This window comes from Coptis chinensis, chromosome 8, assembly GCF_015680905.1.
Source record: "Coptis chinensis isolate HL-2020 chromosome 8, ASM1568090v1, whole genome shotgun sequence".
NCBI lineage: Eukaryota > Viridiplantae > Streptophyta > Magnoliopsida > Ranunculales > Ranunculaceae > Coptis > Coptis chinensis.
In genome coordinates, this window is record NC_141463.1 from 95,951,584 (window position 1) to 95,968,172 (window position 16,589).

Sequence of the window (16,589 nt, forward strand, 5' to 3'; positions counted from 1 at the left end):
GCTCCACCTAGGCAAGGACAGGGGACAAGGTCGGGAAATTATAATAATTATAACAACCAAGCCAAGAACCACGACAAGGTGTAAGACAAGGTCGAGTAATTATAATAGTTATAATACCAATAGAGGTATCGTTCCGGTTAACAATAGTAACTATCAAAACCCACCCATAAATAATCAACGTGAGATAGTTCCAGTCGCACCACCTGTGACTACTACACCTACACAACCGGACCGTGATCGGCGCTTTTATCTGAGTTACCCAACAACTTTTCCAATCAATGACTTCAATCAAACCAACAGATATTACAATCTATAAATCAGGGCATACAACAGTTAGCCCAAGAGAAAGCCCAACCAAAAGGCGTGTTTCCAGGACAAGCGATACCAAACCCTAAAACAACAAACACAGCCTTTGAGGTAAACGGTAATACTAGTACGGAAACGACAATAGTAGGTGACCTAAATGCCATCACCACTCTCCGCTCTGGAAAAGTGGTTGATAACAAAGTAACTATGCCTATAGTTACCACATCGCGATACTCTACACCGGATATCGAACTAGATTTGAAATAGAAACCGAAGAACCTACCACCGTAGAGGTACCCGGTTAAACCACAACCTAAGAAGCGAAAAGCCAAGGTTACACATCAAGTCGAGCCATACTATTAAATATGAGCCGAAACCACCATTCCCTCAAAAATTAGTCATGCTAACGGGGATACCAACTTCGAGGAGATTAGGAACGTTTTCAAAAATCTAACGATAAACCTTCTTTTCTCGAAGCTATTAAAAGCTACCTAATCACGCTAAGTTTCTTAAAGAGTTGTGCACTACTAGGCGTAAGACCAACATACCTAAAGGCGCCTTTTTAACCGAACAATTCCCAACTTTATCCGAAAATAATGGAATTGTTAAGTACAAGGACCCCTCGGTCGATCTACTATAAAATGCACCTTAGGAGATTCCCAGCGACGACGGCGTTATTAGACACGGGGCGAAGTGTTAACTTACTCCAGATTACTTGTATAAACAAATAGGTCTACAGAAATGCAGCCTACAAAAATAACGTTGCAATTAGCGGACGGTCTATTAAGTATCCTAAGGGTGTAGTGGAAAACGTGCTTGTTAAGGTTCAGGATTTCTACTATCCTGCGGATTTTGTTATCCTCGATATACCGATCATCTTAGGGCGCCCCTTTTTAGCAACTGCCAACGCACTTATTAATTGCCGCGATGGTAAGATGTCCTTATCTTTTGGCCATCTCACGGTTGAAGTAAATGTTTTAAAATGATGAAACAGATTACCAGATTCGTCTATAGATGGGGAGGTTAGCATGATCGAGCTTAGCTCAAGATTATTTTAACAACACGTTTCTGAAAAAAATATGTACAAATTCCTTTCTTTTGGAAAGTCAGATTTTGTAAATGACTCTACTTAGAGGAAGTCAACACCATCCTTGAGTCCACACCAATTGTAGACACGCCCGGTTGCTACACATATTGAGTATGAAGACTTGCTACCTAAGCAAGTATTCATTATGCAAAATGAGGGACCCGGACGAAACATCTATTGATTTTCCTTCCACCCCGGTCTTAAAACCCCCCCCGAGTTAAAATATATTCAACTTCGATCCGGATGGTAGTCATCCGGTAATTATATCTTCTCTGTTATCTAAGGATGAAGAGACACGCGTTTAATCCGGGTGATTAGGGAACATCGGTCTATGATTGGTTGGTCCCTAGTCGACATTAAGGAATTGACCCTAATGTTTGCACTCATCGTATCCATTTGGAGGATAACGCGAAGATTTCGCCGAACCTCGCGTCGCTTGAACCCCGCCATGAAAGAGGTGGTTAGGAAAGAAGTCTTACGATTACTCGATCGCGGTATCATATACCCAATCTCGATAGCGAATGGGTTGACCCCATTCATGTAGTTCCTAAGAAATCGGGAGTTACCATGGTTAAGAAGCGGAAAGGGTGACTATGTTGTCACACAAGGTCCTATGAAATGGAGGATCGTATTGATTCATGACGCGTTTAAATGCTATGACACGAAAGGATCACTTTCCTTTACCTTTTATAGATCAAATGCTTTCGAGCGCCTAGTCGGGTCATGTTTTTATTGTTTTACGGATGGCTACTTTCGGGCTATTTTCAGATTATTATTGATATTGATGACCAAAAAAGACTACCTTCACATGTCCCTTTGGAATGTATGCCTACAAAGCGAATGCCTTTTGGCCTTTGTAATGATCCCGGAACCTTCCAGTGGGTGTATGCTTCATATATTTAGTGACATGGTAGAGCTTTTATGGAAGTTTTCATGGATGATTTTTTCTATCTATGGAGACTCCTTCACGCATTGTTTGTCTAACCTGCCTAAGGTTTTGACAAGGTGTGAAGAAAAGAGTCTCGTTTTTAAACTGGGAAAAGTGTCATTTCATGGTGAAAAAGGGCATAGTACTAGGTCACATTGTATCTAGTGATGGCATCAAGTAGATAAGGCCAAACTAGATAAGATTGTGACTCTACCTAAACCATTTAACTGTAAGGTGATATTAGAGCCTTTCTAGGCCATGCAGGTTTTATAGGTGATTTATTAAAGACTTCTCGAAAATAGCTAGGCCTTTAACTAATCTGCTTTTGAAAGATGCAATCTTTGATTTTAATTTTAAGCGTGTAAGCGGGCTTTTGAAACTTTAAAAGCAGCCTAACCTCTGCACCAATTATCTGACCTCGATTGGTCTAAACCTTTCGAACTCATGTGTGATGCTAGTGACTATGCGTTTGGTGCGATCTTTGGGACAAAACTAGATAATAAGTCCTTGTCATTTATTATGCTAGTAAAACATTAAACGATGCTCAACGAAATTATTCAACTACTGAGAAAAAAAGAATTCTTAGCCGTCATTTATGCTTTAGATAAGTTTAGATCCTTATTTGGTTGGTTCTAAAACTTTAGTTTACGACGGACCAGCCTTTAAGTACCTTCTTGCAAAGAAGGATGCTAATGTAGATTAATCCGATGGATCCTTCTCCGCAAAGAGTTCACATTAGAAATAAAGGACAAAATAGGGTCGAAAACGTAGTTGCCGACCACCACTTATCTAGACTCACAAACGATGATCACACTAATTCGAGTCCATCTGGGACTCTTTTTCCCGATGAGCATCTCAGATGCCATTTTTCAACACCATGGTATGCCGACATTGTAAATTATCTAGCGGCTGATATTATGCCTTATAATTGGTCAAGAAATGAGCGTAAGAAGTTTTTGGCGAGTTAAGTTATACTCTTGGGATGAGCCCTACCTTTTTAAGTATTGTGCGGATCAGTTATTCGTCGTTGTATTCCCGATTGGGAATATAATGAAGTTCTATCGTTCGCCATGACAAAGAGTGTGGTGGCCATTTTAGTGGGATGAAAACAGCCGCTAAAGTTCTTCAATGTGGATTTTATTGGCCTACCCCTTTTAAGGATGCCCAAGTGCATTGCAAGACGTGTATTCGTTGCCAACAACTTGGGCCGAATCACGAAGCGTAATATGATGCCATTAAATCCAATCTTGATAGTTGAAATTTTCGACGTTTGGGGCATTGATTTCATGGGTCCTTTCCGGTTTCCCACGGTTTAATTTATATTCTAGTTCTTTGTGGACTACGTGTCAAAATGGATAGAGGCCCTAGCTTGCCGTAGCAATGACCATAAGACCGTTGTATTTTTATTAAAGAATATATTTTTTCGGTCGGGTTTGGCATTCCTAAAGCCATCATTAGTGATGGTGGAACACATTTTGCAACTTGAGTTGTTGCATCCCTAGTGAAAAAGTATGGAGTTACACACAAAGTAGCAACTCCTTATCATCCACAAACTAGCGGACAAGTAGAAGTTTCTAATAGGGAAATCAAAAAGATTTTAGAAACAACTGTAAACCCTGATAGGAAAGACTGGTCAAAGCGTCTATCGGATGCCTTATGGGTGTATAGAACTGCTTTCAAAACTCCTATAGGTATGTCTCCCTTTAGACTTGTATTTGGGAAACCATGTCATTTGCCCGTTGAATTAGAGCACCGTTCTCTGTGGGCTATAAAAAGCCTTAACTTCAATATTGATGAGGCAGATGTTAAACGATGAAGTTGCAATTGAATGAGCTTGAAGAAATCCGTAGCGATTCGATGCGATCTATGAAGGATTATAAAGCTAACATAAACGCGTGTTCATGATAAGCATATCTTCGTAAAAAAGAGTTTGTGGTTGGTCAAAAGGTTTTGCTTTACAACTCCCGTCTACATGTTTTCCCAGGCAAACTAAAAACCCGTTGGTCTGGCCCTTTTCTAGTTACTAAAGTCACCCCTTACGGGGCAATCACCTTGGTAAATCCAAATGACAACAGTACCTTTCAAGTTAATGGTCAACGGTTAAAACATTTTCACGAACTTCTGTCCCCTGATGTAGAGGAAGTCCTTTACAGACTCGTCTATGAGGACTGACCCTTGTCATTTGGTGTACTTACTTTCATTTCCATATACTGATAAGTACACCATTCAGGTAACCGGGCCCTCCCTATGGAGTGTGTGGCTGTAAGTACCGGATCCTAAGTCCACAGTTCACATAATTCACGTTTTCCACTTTTGCATGTTTTCTCGGTTTTTGAGTCATGTTCCTCTATGGAGTGAATTATGTATTTATTGTTTTTCGTGTTTCTTATAATAAACAAATAAAATTAAAATTAAAATTCTTAAAATCATAGAAATAGTAATCCAACAAGTCTTGGGAATCTGACTTTAAACGACCCACGTTATATACAAATTTTGTGTTTAAAAATTTGTTTGGGGGTGGGCAGTCGATCTTTCCATCGGGATTGTTCGAACTTTCCATTGGTTTTGTTTAGGCCCATTAGTTCAATTGGGTTGACGTAATCTAAACTTAGATTTCCTTCGTTCGCATAACTTACGTCACACACGCACTTCGAGGCGTTCTTCTACCCTATTTTACGTCACCCATGGTTGGAATTGAGTGTTTTATGGATCATTGGATTGGAAATTCTCTACTGATCATTTCCATAACTCATTTGCCAAAATCGGGCCAGTAACGAAGCGGCAAATTGAGTTTGAATTTCGCAAAAAAATCGGAAAATTTCGGAATTCAAACTGAGCTTGGGCCCAACCCGCACGCACGTTGCGCGTCTCCTTCCTTCCCAACCCGCACGCACAGTGTTTCCATTTCAATCCCAAACCGCTGGTTACAAGTTAAATAAAATTTTAGAAACCAAAATAAAAAAAAAATATATATATATAGAGAGAAGGAAGAAAACCTAACTACACCTACAACAAGGAAATCAAATCCACCTTAAATCTTCTCTAAACAATCATCACCACCAACCCAACTTCGAAAAACAGCCACCAATTATAGTTTCCACCACCACCACCAATGCCGTTTGTAGTAGTTTTCTTCAAACTCGCCTCCCCCACAGTCTACAAACCATTAGTAGTCTAAGAAATTTCAATGGCGCTACGACGTAGAATTTTGCGGAAAACGCCAGCGTTTGCTTCCGGCCGATTTAAGCGCCATTTTATGACGCGGAGATGTTCAAGAGACATTGGAACGGATTGTGGTACTCAACCGAGGAGTTCTATCACTATGATTTGGTATAACGGTTTTATAAAAAGCGAGAATTGGAAGGGGATAGGATTTTCATAAAGTTAGGAGGAACGCGAGAGAAGCTAACGAGACGGTTGTTAGTCGAATGTTAGGAATTACGCTTTGAAAGCAACCTAGTAGCGACAATTCAGGAATCCGGTATACCGGAGTTCTGCTTTGATGAAGGATACTTGTCGTGGAGGGTGAATACAATCCGACATCCCATTCGTCCGCCGGACCACCACGAGAACCAATCAACCGGCCGTAGCTCGGTGGATTGGTAGGAACGCCTCGGGAAAGACAAAGTCGATTGATATCGCCCTGCAATGTCCGCGTTCTCTGGATTTTGCAAACAAAGAAGTATAATTTCTACATCTTTGATTTAATGTTTAATGTGATTCGAGGAGTGGGGAAGAGTTTAGCCTCTTCCCGTGATTGATCACTAAGATCATGCTCTCCTTTAGAGCTGCCGCAAGATCTGCTCCTATTAAGATCAAATTGCATTCTAATGCAAGTATCTATCTGGATTGCATCCAAGAGACCACGGCCGTTATTCGAAGAAAAAATGGATGAGTCGGAGGATGAAAGGGAAGATATGACATGTCCGGATGAAGATGCATTAGAGAAGTGTAATTTAATGTAGAACGCATGCAAGTGTTGCAAACCGTCTTGTAGGTGCGTTTATGATATTTGTGGAGATATCCGAAATAGGATGATAGTAGTTCAAAAAGAAGTAAAGGGAACCTTCGGAGGAGATTTGAAATGCTCGAAGGGGTTCGGGACGATTATCTTGTCTAACATGGAGACTATCCACCGGAACAACAAACCGGTATGTAGTACTTTCGATCTGAGATGGAAGCCCAACGCTTGTTCGAATAGAGATGCTACGACGATGCCACCCGTGGAGGACTCTGTTTCGGCCGAAGTCCCGGACAGCATGAGCGCCGTCGCCGGCGACGACAGATGGTTCAAGTCATTCTCCATCCCAGAGCCAATCTCCATCTCGTATCATCACAAAACTAGGTGTTCACCCGGTTGGAGTTTTTGTTATTTCATAATTTCGTTTTATTAGAAGGATTTTAATTCAGTAGTTAAATTTAAATAGTAATGTGTTTATTTAATGTTGTTTGGATTTATATTTTATTTTATTTTTAATATAATTGGTTATTTTCAAGTACTGCTTGTTTTATCATTTATCCCACCTTCCCAACTTGTTTGGGGGTGGAAATATTTAGACCGAGCATAAGTCGTTATATGATCATATATATGTTAAGTTGTCTTGGAGGAAAGGTTGATAATTTGGCCGATATCGGCATATCTATGACTTGTGTGGTGGTAGCATGAAATCTAGGAGAGTTTAGAAGTTACTATTCTAAATCCAAAGATGAAAGATACCGGGATTTTAGGAAATCATGAAAATGGCTTGTTTCCGTTTTCGGTTTTGGAAATTTTCCTATTTGCGGAAATTGCCTTCAAACAAATAGGGAACTTCCCGATTCGTTTTGGAAGCTCCTAACCTATTTAAACTCCATCATTTCTACACTAACAAACCACAATACATCCCACCATCATCCTGCACCATCCACTCCAAGTTTTACCTTCTTTTTGCTCTAAACTCGGTTTACGCCAGCGAAATCCTCTGCGCCTTGTCGAAAGCGGCGCTTTGCCTTTTACTTTTTTTTGAAGAATTTTGTCGAGCGACCGCCCCCTCATACCGAGCGACCGACCCTCCCTCCACCATGGACCTAGAGCGACCGCCCTCATACCAAAGCGACCAGCGCCATAACACTGAATCGCGATTTACACAAGAGTGCGACCCTACGCCTATACTGCGCCAAGACATACCGCCTTCAATGGAACGCGGAAATTTCCAATTTTCACGGGGTCATTCCAAGATTTTTGTGGAACCGTTCAAAGAGTAGTTAAGATGACATCTCCCGTAGTCATACCCGAACAGATCTTTCGAAGATGTGTTGGGCACGAGACCTATGGACACCGGTTCCGGCCACGGGGATCCCCTGCTGATTAGGATGGTGTCATCTACCGGTAAGTGATGACGAAGTTATATTCACCACAACTTACCGCTTATTTCTATGACCACGTTAAATTCTATTGTAATCGGGATGGAGATAAAGAATTCTCCGTCAGAGTAGTCGATGACCACGACACATGAATTCAATAAAAATTTGGTCGCCTTTAGTTTTAGGAATACCAATACCGATCCTCGTTCACACATGGGCATATATGTGATAATGCATATCTTTATGATTATACATATTTCCATGATTATTATGGGGAGGGGTATTTCGAGTAATGGACAGTGGGCTTATATAGCATTGCCCTTGGTAGCCTTTCCTTAAACGTAGGCACCACCATGTTATTCATCCCGATGAATATTTTGGGGAATGGCGGTTCATTTCGCAAACAAGATCATTGCTGGTGATATTTTTTCGTTTTAGCCGAGGGACGCCGCCGCTATGACATTCCCCGAAGTTTTGGTCACTAGTCTTAAGAGAGCCCAAACCATGAGGCGTAAGTATCTTCTTATGCCTGTTGGTAAGCCGCATCATCGCGTAGTTGTTTACCGTATTCTCGCGCACAATTCACAGATTGGAAAGGGTTGAAGTCATGAGACCCACCAATAAGGTGGTTCGCCTCATTGCGAATAATGACTTATTTTGGGATGGCAGTGCGACCTCATTTGGTCGCCCCGTACATCCCATCGGACATAATAACACTTACAAAGGTTAGCATTAGTAGATGATAAATGGCGGCAAGCTTGGCAAGTTATAAAATGGACGGGGAGGATGAAGGAACCTCATATCTTTAATGAGGAGGAGGATGCTTTGCCGGGAGATAAGGTAAGTTTTAGTTTTAGTGTCCGCTTATGTCCCAAGCAATTTCATTTTGTTAACCCTATAATGGGTGGAACTCATTATAGAGTTCGTCGGTTTATTTCCTATAGTAGTACGTTCTAACTTTGTTTTGCAGATGTTCCTGAATTTCACACGTTTCAATGGTATTTTTCCTACCCTCTTTATTTACAATACTTTGAGGACAAAGCATGATTCTTGTTTGGGGGCATAGAAACACGTGTAATTGAGGCATCTGTTAGGATATAGATATGTATAATATGCATTTGTTTTCTAGTTAAAATTTTTAAAAAAAATTCAAAAATATAAATAAATAAGTTATGATATACACTTAGGAATATTGGTATTGTTTTCTTTCTCCATGCTCTTAACAATCTAGAAGTCTCACGTAGCTTTTGCATCAGAATAATTGTTAGAAACTTAGGTTAATATATAGGTAATAATCTTTGCATCTATCTATAAATATATTACATGAGTATCTATGATTATTAGCAGTAAGTTTCTGAAATCTAGGCTAGAGTACTTATTTACAAATCCTGTGAGAATATAGCCTAAAGCCTTATATGAGCGAAACATTTGAGAAATGACACAAGGGAGAAGTAAAATCCGGATAGAGATATCACACGTCCACTTGCTTGATCACTATGCCATATCCTAAGCGAGAATTTAGGCCCTTTTTGGATCGATATAGCCGTAAATTCAAACCTATAAATTATTTTCCGCTAGTAAGCCCCTCCGAGCCTTTCTTTAGCCTTCCATAAACCCACAATTCCTTTACCAAAAAAAAAAAAAAAAAATCAAAAAAAAAAAATTTAGAATAAGTCTGAGAATAGAATGAGTGAAGAAAGAAGAAGAGAAAAACCTGTGTAAACAAAAATTAGTTAGTTGCTTCAGAAAAAGAAAATAAGTTTCCATCCAAGGAAAAGAAAAAAATATAGAAAAAAATAAAAACTCCAAAAATAGAATAAAAGGGAGTCAAAAGCCAAAGAAAAGAAAAAGAAAAATATGGCTAAGGATGGAAACAAAGTATAGAAGCAAAAGAAAATAACAAGGTTTTCTCTAAGTTACATAATATGAAGACTCTATTATCTCATACTTGTCCTTTTGAATATCCATTTCCTTCTTTCTTAAACCATCTCATAATCCCCGCGACACCTAATAAAGACCTCTAGCTCATTTAGGAATAGGTTAGTGTGATAATAAGTGGCAGGTGTGTTTGATCGACTCCGGCTTTCTTGTTGTCATTGAGATTGTAAGGTAAAGTGTGCCCAACGCATTAATGGAGTAATTAAACTCGAGTGGAAAAATCAGAGTGGTTTTTGTCTTGACATTTATGTGAGGACCTACTTAAGGACGCTATTCCGAGTTTTCATAAACGAACCTGCTAGGCATTTCATAGTATTACTCATAGTATATATATTTGTATCATAGATGATTGATTATTATGCATATATTAGCTTTAGGTTTTGACTTGGTTATTCTTATTCATTTGCTAGTGAGATGTATAGATAGTTGGGACATGAATGAGGAAACAATAGTTTTATTTCTTAGTCGTTGTAGTATAGTTGAAGTTTGTGAGTACCTTCCTTTGGAAAACTCTCACGAGGCTATAACTCGTCCACTAGGAATTCCTAGTGGTTTAAGGCCTTGTTGCGATATGATCAATGCAATCGCTCAAAAGCGAGTAGATAGAACTCCATTTTGGTCACTTATTCTAATTTATCATCTTTGCTTGAGGACAAGCAAAATGCTGTTTGGGGTGGTTTGATAAGAGCCAAAAACTGTATTTTTAACCCTTTAACAGATCATACTTTTGGACCAATTATGTGAGTAATAATTAAGAGTTAAACGATTCACGTGTTTTTATGCATTTTCGGGCTTCAAAGTCCATTATGTGCGAGAAATGTGTCACTTTTAGTGAGATAAAGGAGAAAAGGTCAGTTACTAAGGAGTTCCATGATTAAAGGCCAAGATTCAAGAAGATAAAGCCTTCCTAAAGCCCGGTCAAAAGCTGAAAAGTCGACCAGAACAAAAAGATTACCAAGTCGACATAACTTCCGAAAGCCGTATCTTTGGACTCAGACCTCGGAATTGGGCCTACCTTATGTCAAAACGACCGGCTCGGAAAGAGCTTTCCAATGGTCTAAGCCTTGACCCAATCAGAGGAGCAGAAGTGGACGAAAAGTCTGTGGAAGCCAACTGCAGCTGAAGAGGCCTTTTTGGACCGAAAGAATTGGGTTTTGGGCCTGATTCTCTGGCCCAAAACATGGCTCTAGGCCCATGCACGATTTTTGGATCTGAAAGTATAAAAACCAAAGCTTAGCTCTTTGTTAATGGTAGCTAGTTAGACCTAAAATAATATAGATAATTCTAGATCTGTTTTCATTAATTAAATTAAGCTTTAGTTCCATTTTCAATTCTTGTTTTAGATTAAGTCTTTGAATCATTGTTCTTGATTGATTAGATAAATAAAATAGTTGTTTTATCAATTTCGAATTGTATTATTTCAATCTATTAGATCTAGTTTCAATTATTGTTGGTTACCATCTCTTAGTTGTTAATTAGAATTTTAATCATTGTTTAGTTTAGATTAGTAATTTTCGAATCTTGATAATATGTTTAGTTTAGATTCATATGGAAATGATTGTGGAATGATTCAAGGCTAAAACCTCCATTAGAGGGGTTGATGAAGCCTTGATGAAAACTTGGTGGTATAGTGTAGAAACATTGTAGAATCTATTCCAATCTAGAAGGTCGTGATTCGCCATGAGAATGGGTGGACGACCTCACATGCTAGTTAGTACTCGGTAGAAATGCCATGAACACTAGGGATTAGAACTCGAATTTCTTGCCGTAAGAACGTAAGAATCGAGATACAAGAATCTATGTTAGGCTATTAAGTTGGATTCGAGGTGGATTCAATTCCCCTCTAATCTTTTATCTAGATTCAAAACAATCATATTTCCATAGCATTAGTAGTTTAAAAGTCAAGTAATCAAATTCAAGTAAGTATCGAAGCATATCACCTTAAATTAAAGCTCTCATTGACTTAAGACCGACTAATTAGATTAGAAAACATTCCATGCTAGAGCACTAGGAGTGGAACGAACTTCCTACTCCACTATATCTCATAGGATTGAGAGTAGTGAAACTTTGATAAATATAAGCATCATAAGATAGTTTTAGTTTACTTACGTTTTGACTTTCATCGTTCATTTCGTAGGTAGACTATTCAATTTTATCTTCTATCAGTATGAACAATCACTGTTCATACCTCAACATGAGCTATGAACACTCATTATTCATACCTATTTGGGGTATGAGAACAATCATTATTCACACCTCAACGTAATGTATGATCAGTAAAAACACCTATCAGAGTATGAACAATCATTGTTCATATTTATTTGGAGTCATGTTGAGATATAAATAATGATTGTTCATACTCCAATATGTGTTCTTACTGATCATACATTATATATGTTGAGGTGTGAACAATCATTGTTGAAGTATGAACAGTGATTGTTCATACTTCAACATATTGTATGAGGTATATTAATCTATTTGGGTATAAATAATCAATGTCCATACATCAACGTGAGGTATGGACACTCATTATTCATAGCAAAACGACTGAAATGATAATATCAGAAAATATTTATTTCAAATTCGGGCTATTTGTCCTTACGAGTTATTTTCACTCGAAAATTGGTTTTTCGAGTTATTTACACCCGAAAATTGTCCTTAAGAGTGATTAAAAAAAAACATTGGTTCTGTCAGTGATTTTCACTCGCAAATGGCCCTTGGGACCAATTTCTTGATGGTAATAATGGGTGTTTTGAGCAACTACTAAATGATTTTTAAGTGTCGCCACAACTAGCAAGGGTTAAAATAGCGGTAATAAAAGTGAATGAGATTTGATTAAGAATGAATAATAAGATAAGACACAAATTAGAGGTTGCATTTTTATTTGGGTCAATCACCCAACTTATTTTTTTTTTTTTTTAAGAACATAGTTTTGGGTTAAGGCAGAACCTAAACTGCATTCAAATCTCACGTAAAATTTCCCCACTTTATCCTCCCTGGCGTACATAGTGAGTTTCTCATCCATTGGAGTTAGTCTCACAATGAGCGTGGTAGAGTGAGCTTACTTTCAATTTGCTAATGGTAATAATGAGTGTTTTGAGCAACTAATGAATGTTTTTTAAGTGTCACCACAGTTGTAAGCAAGGGTTAAAATAGCGGTAATAAAAGTGAACGAGATTTGATTAATAGTGAATAAGACGCACAGGTTGCAATTTTATTTGTCAATCGAATAGAGTTGAAAGTTTACACTCCAAGTGTAAAAAAATTCTATCCAATGGGGGTACTAAACCGTAGATAATAGACTATTAATTGATAGAGGGGGTAGGGAATTCCCCATCTCGCTATCAGACTATCAATTGATAAATAGCCCGGGTGACACTTGAACACATGTCCGAACAAAATAAACATTCAAACGTCACTCCAAATGACGTCTCTATCTATTTCTAAAGTTACAATTTGAAAATTTTAAACTCGGACAACACTTGAAGTGACGTCCCTATTTAATTTTCAAATTTAAAGAGGGACGTCACTTCAAATGTCATTCGAGTTTAAAATCAATTATTTTTACACTTATTCATTGGAAACAATAAAGAGTGGATATTTATAGACTATAAAATAATTTGCAATTGGAGTTGTAAAATTCTAATGACACCTGGGTGGAGCCCATATAAAGGTGTAATTTTACACCCCAATAAATGCCCTAAACTTGATAAAAAACAACGAGTACTTATAAGTGGAAGTTGTGAAAACCAATATCTTCCTACAGAGCTTATCTTCCTACAAGACCAACTTCTCGATGCCCCAATATATAAAGGCGGTCAAGCAATGCAACCCCACCCCATGGCGCAATGAAAGTCGCAGTCTTGACAATAGATCTTACAAACACAAAACTAGAAAATCAGTTATAGTTTCTTACTTTCTATATTACAACCATAAAATAAATCCCTTCACCGGAACATTTCGTTACATACCCAGCTGAGTCACCAACTAAGGCAACTCGGCCTCTAACACGTCTCGGGCGAGGCGTGGGTGTTCAGGAATCGGTGCGCCTCAACTTTAATAACTTTCCCACCATCAATCTTCTTCCTCACTCTATCTCTAAAGTCTAATACTCTAACCCCTCTTTGATACAACTTATTATCTTGCTTCGACGACACGGTACCAGTACCCACTGCCACATGATCACATTTCGGAAACACCCACCCATAAAAATCAGGTGAAATATCATTCCCAACATACATTTCCGCTAGATTTCGATAATAGTCCATTTTCTCCTCAAGTAATTTGATTCTTTCTTGAAAAGCAATGGCACATTTGTAATCTCCAGCATCAATAGATTTTGCGACCCGACTATTAGCCCCGTCAGCACCAATCACAACATCAGCTTCAATCGAATGTTTAGATCCATTGATATTATAGTGCGTTGGTGGCGCATGAGCCAGCTTAGTGCTCGTTGAGTAATTTTAGAGCATTGTAGAGAGTTGCACTGATGCATAACTGCGTGTACAGGTACTGGACCCAGCATTTCAACTCTCCCGGGCTAAACAACGATAACCAGTCTTAAACAAAAAAATAATAGACACATTCCAAAGAAACAAATGAAACACCAGAATTCACAACTAGCCAAATATATATACTAATTCATCAAAATATCTAATCAAGTTCGACTACAAATCTATTTAAAAAGCAAAACTACTCAAATGGTATTTTGCGAGTCTTGCGGGAGTCAAAATCATCTATTACCAAATCCAGATCAATATCATTAGCAAAATCTCTTTCAATGTAGATGATCATTGAATCTGCTAAAAACTCATCTTCCATCTTGTTTCAAAGCTGTGTTTTGATAAGTTTCATGGCTGAGAACGCCCTTTCTGTAGTTGCTGTAGATATGGGAAGAGTGAGTACAAGACGAACCAATCTATCAATCAAGTGGTAGGACTTCGACTTTCCAGTTTCAACTAATCTTCTACACAGCTCAGACATCGTGGACATATTATGAAAAACCAAATTACGACAAACATCAATCTCATAGTCTTTTGTGAGTCCTCAATATAAGTAACTCTTGATCATGAAATCTCGAAGTAAAATATCGGCAAAGACTGCAAATATCATCAATCTTAAATGATCTGAAAGCATCTTTAGGGGTCAAAGCAAAACTAAGAGTAAAAAGCTCTATTGTTTCCTCGGTGAATCTACTTTTTAACTCCATTAACTGAAAATCTATGGCACTGTTATATATATCAACACGATACCGATTCTCAAACGTTATGCAATCATGTTGTTGATAAGAACGACCTGTGCCCATCATATAACGTGCATCCATATCAGGCATATCAATGTTATTCTTCTTGCAAAACAAGTCAACTTCACAAAAAAAAGTGCTCTAACCATCGTCTCTCAGTTTTTGAAGGAGTACTTTTATGGTAGAGACTAAATGCATAGCGTTAATAATGTCTTGAGATTGATCTTGCAGAGCTTTGCAAAGTATGTAAGTGATTCCCATAGTCTTATATAGCAAATGTAACATGAAAACAAACTCAAACGATCTAAGTGCAATAAGATTACCCTTAGCTTTCTCCCGGTTAAAATTAGTTGATCCGTTTTTTGTGTTGTTCTCAAGAACACAAGAAAGTGCACTAAATGAAACTATCAAACTCTTTACAGATCGAAAATGGGAGCTCCAACGAGTAAATCCAGCTCTCTGCAATGTCGTAATCTGATTCTCTCCCCTTCCTGTCTCCAGTTCACCATAATCAATCAATTTTTGAATTTCTTCGACTTGAACAACTAGTAACTCAGCTTGGCGCTTAGGAGAAGCCTTAAAATAATTGACAATTGTGCCCAACTTCGAAAAAAACAACCAAATATCTGATACATCTTTAGTAGCTGCAACCAATGCTAATTGTAAACGATGAGCGAAACAATGCACGTAATACGCACTAGAGCACTCCCTAAGAAATAAAACTTGCAATCCATTCCAAGCACCCCGCATGTTGCTAGCACCATCATACCCTTGACCCCTCATATCATCAACAAAGAGATTGTTTCGAACAAGCTAATAATATCACATATTTCATTATTGAGGGTTTGTGAACAAGTGTCATCAACACAGACAACATCTAAAAATCGTTCACGTACAAAACCATCATAGTCAACAAATCTTAATACAATAGCCATTTGTTCTCTATTTGAAACATCTTGTGATTCATCAACAAGAATACAAAACTTAGCATCTCCAACTTCCTCGCGAATCTTACCCCTCACATGATCACTAATAATATTCAAAAGCTCTTTTTGAATATTCGGAGAAGTATATGTAGTTTTTTTAGAAGCATTATCTAAAACAAGATCAATATCAGGATCCAATTCAGCTAAGAACTTAATAAATTCAAGAAAGTTTTCACGATTACTTGACTTGATTGATTCATCATGTCCTCTGAGTGCACAACCTTGTAATACAAGCCATCAGAGAGTCCGTAAAATAGTTTTCAACATAAGCCTATTCTTCACTACCTCCTGTTTGTATTGGGAATTTAAAAAATTACCAATGTGCCGAGATGAATTCATTAGATCCTCACAAGCAGCTACGTCAGACATATGAGCGGAACAAGGGCCTCCAACATGTTGCAAAAATGCACATTTAACTCCACAATGAACTCTTTTCCAACTTCGAAATCCATTAACAACAAAATTAGAACGTCTAGAACTAAAGACAAAGCAAGGAAAAAACAGAAAACACCATCTTTTTCTTCAGAATATTCTAGCCAAGGAAAATCGTCAAACCAATGACTATTAAAATACCGGTTTTGTTTTCCATCAATGGTAGGCGGATATTCGTCGAGTCTAGAATGAAGTGGCCCTAATGTGACATAAGCTCGTCTGATCCGTCACACTGATTAATAGGATATTCACTTATTTGACGGCGTAACCCTGGGTCACGTACCAAAGAACTAGTAACACCGGTTTGACTAGATTCAATCCCTTGAG

At 38.2% G+C, this 16,589-nt stretch overlaps 2 pseudogenes; both read right to left on the minus strand.

Moving 5' to 3' along the window:
- Positions 1-13,521: 13,521 nt before the first annotated feature.
- On the minus strand, positions 13,522-14,423 carry LOC147484744 (geranylgeranyl diphosphate reductase, chloroplastic-like; annotated as a pseudogene).
- Positions 14,424-14,985: 562 nt separating this feature from the next.
- On the minus strand, positions 14,986-16,199 carry LOC147484745 (uncharacterized; annotated as a pseudogene).
- Positions 16,200-16,589: the final 390 nt, after the last annotated feature.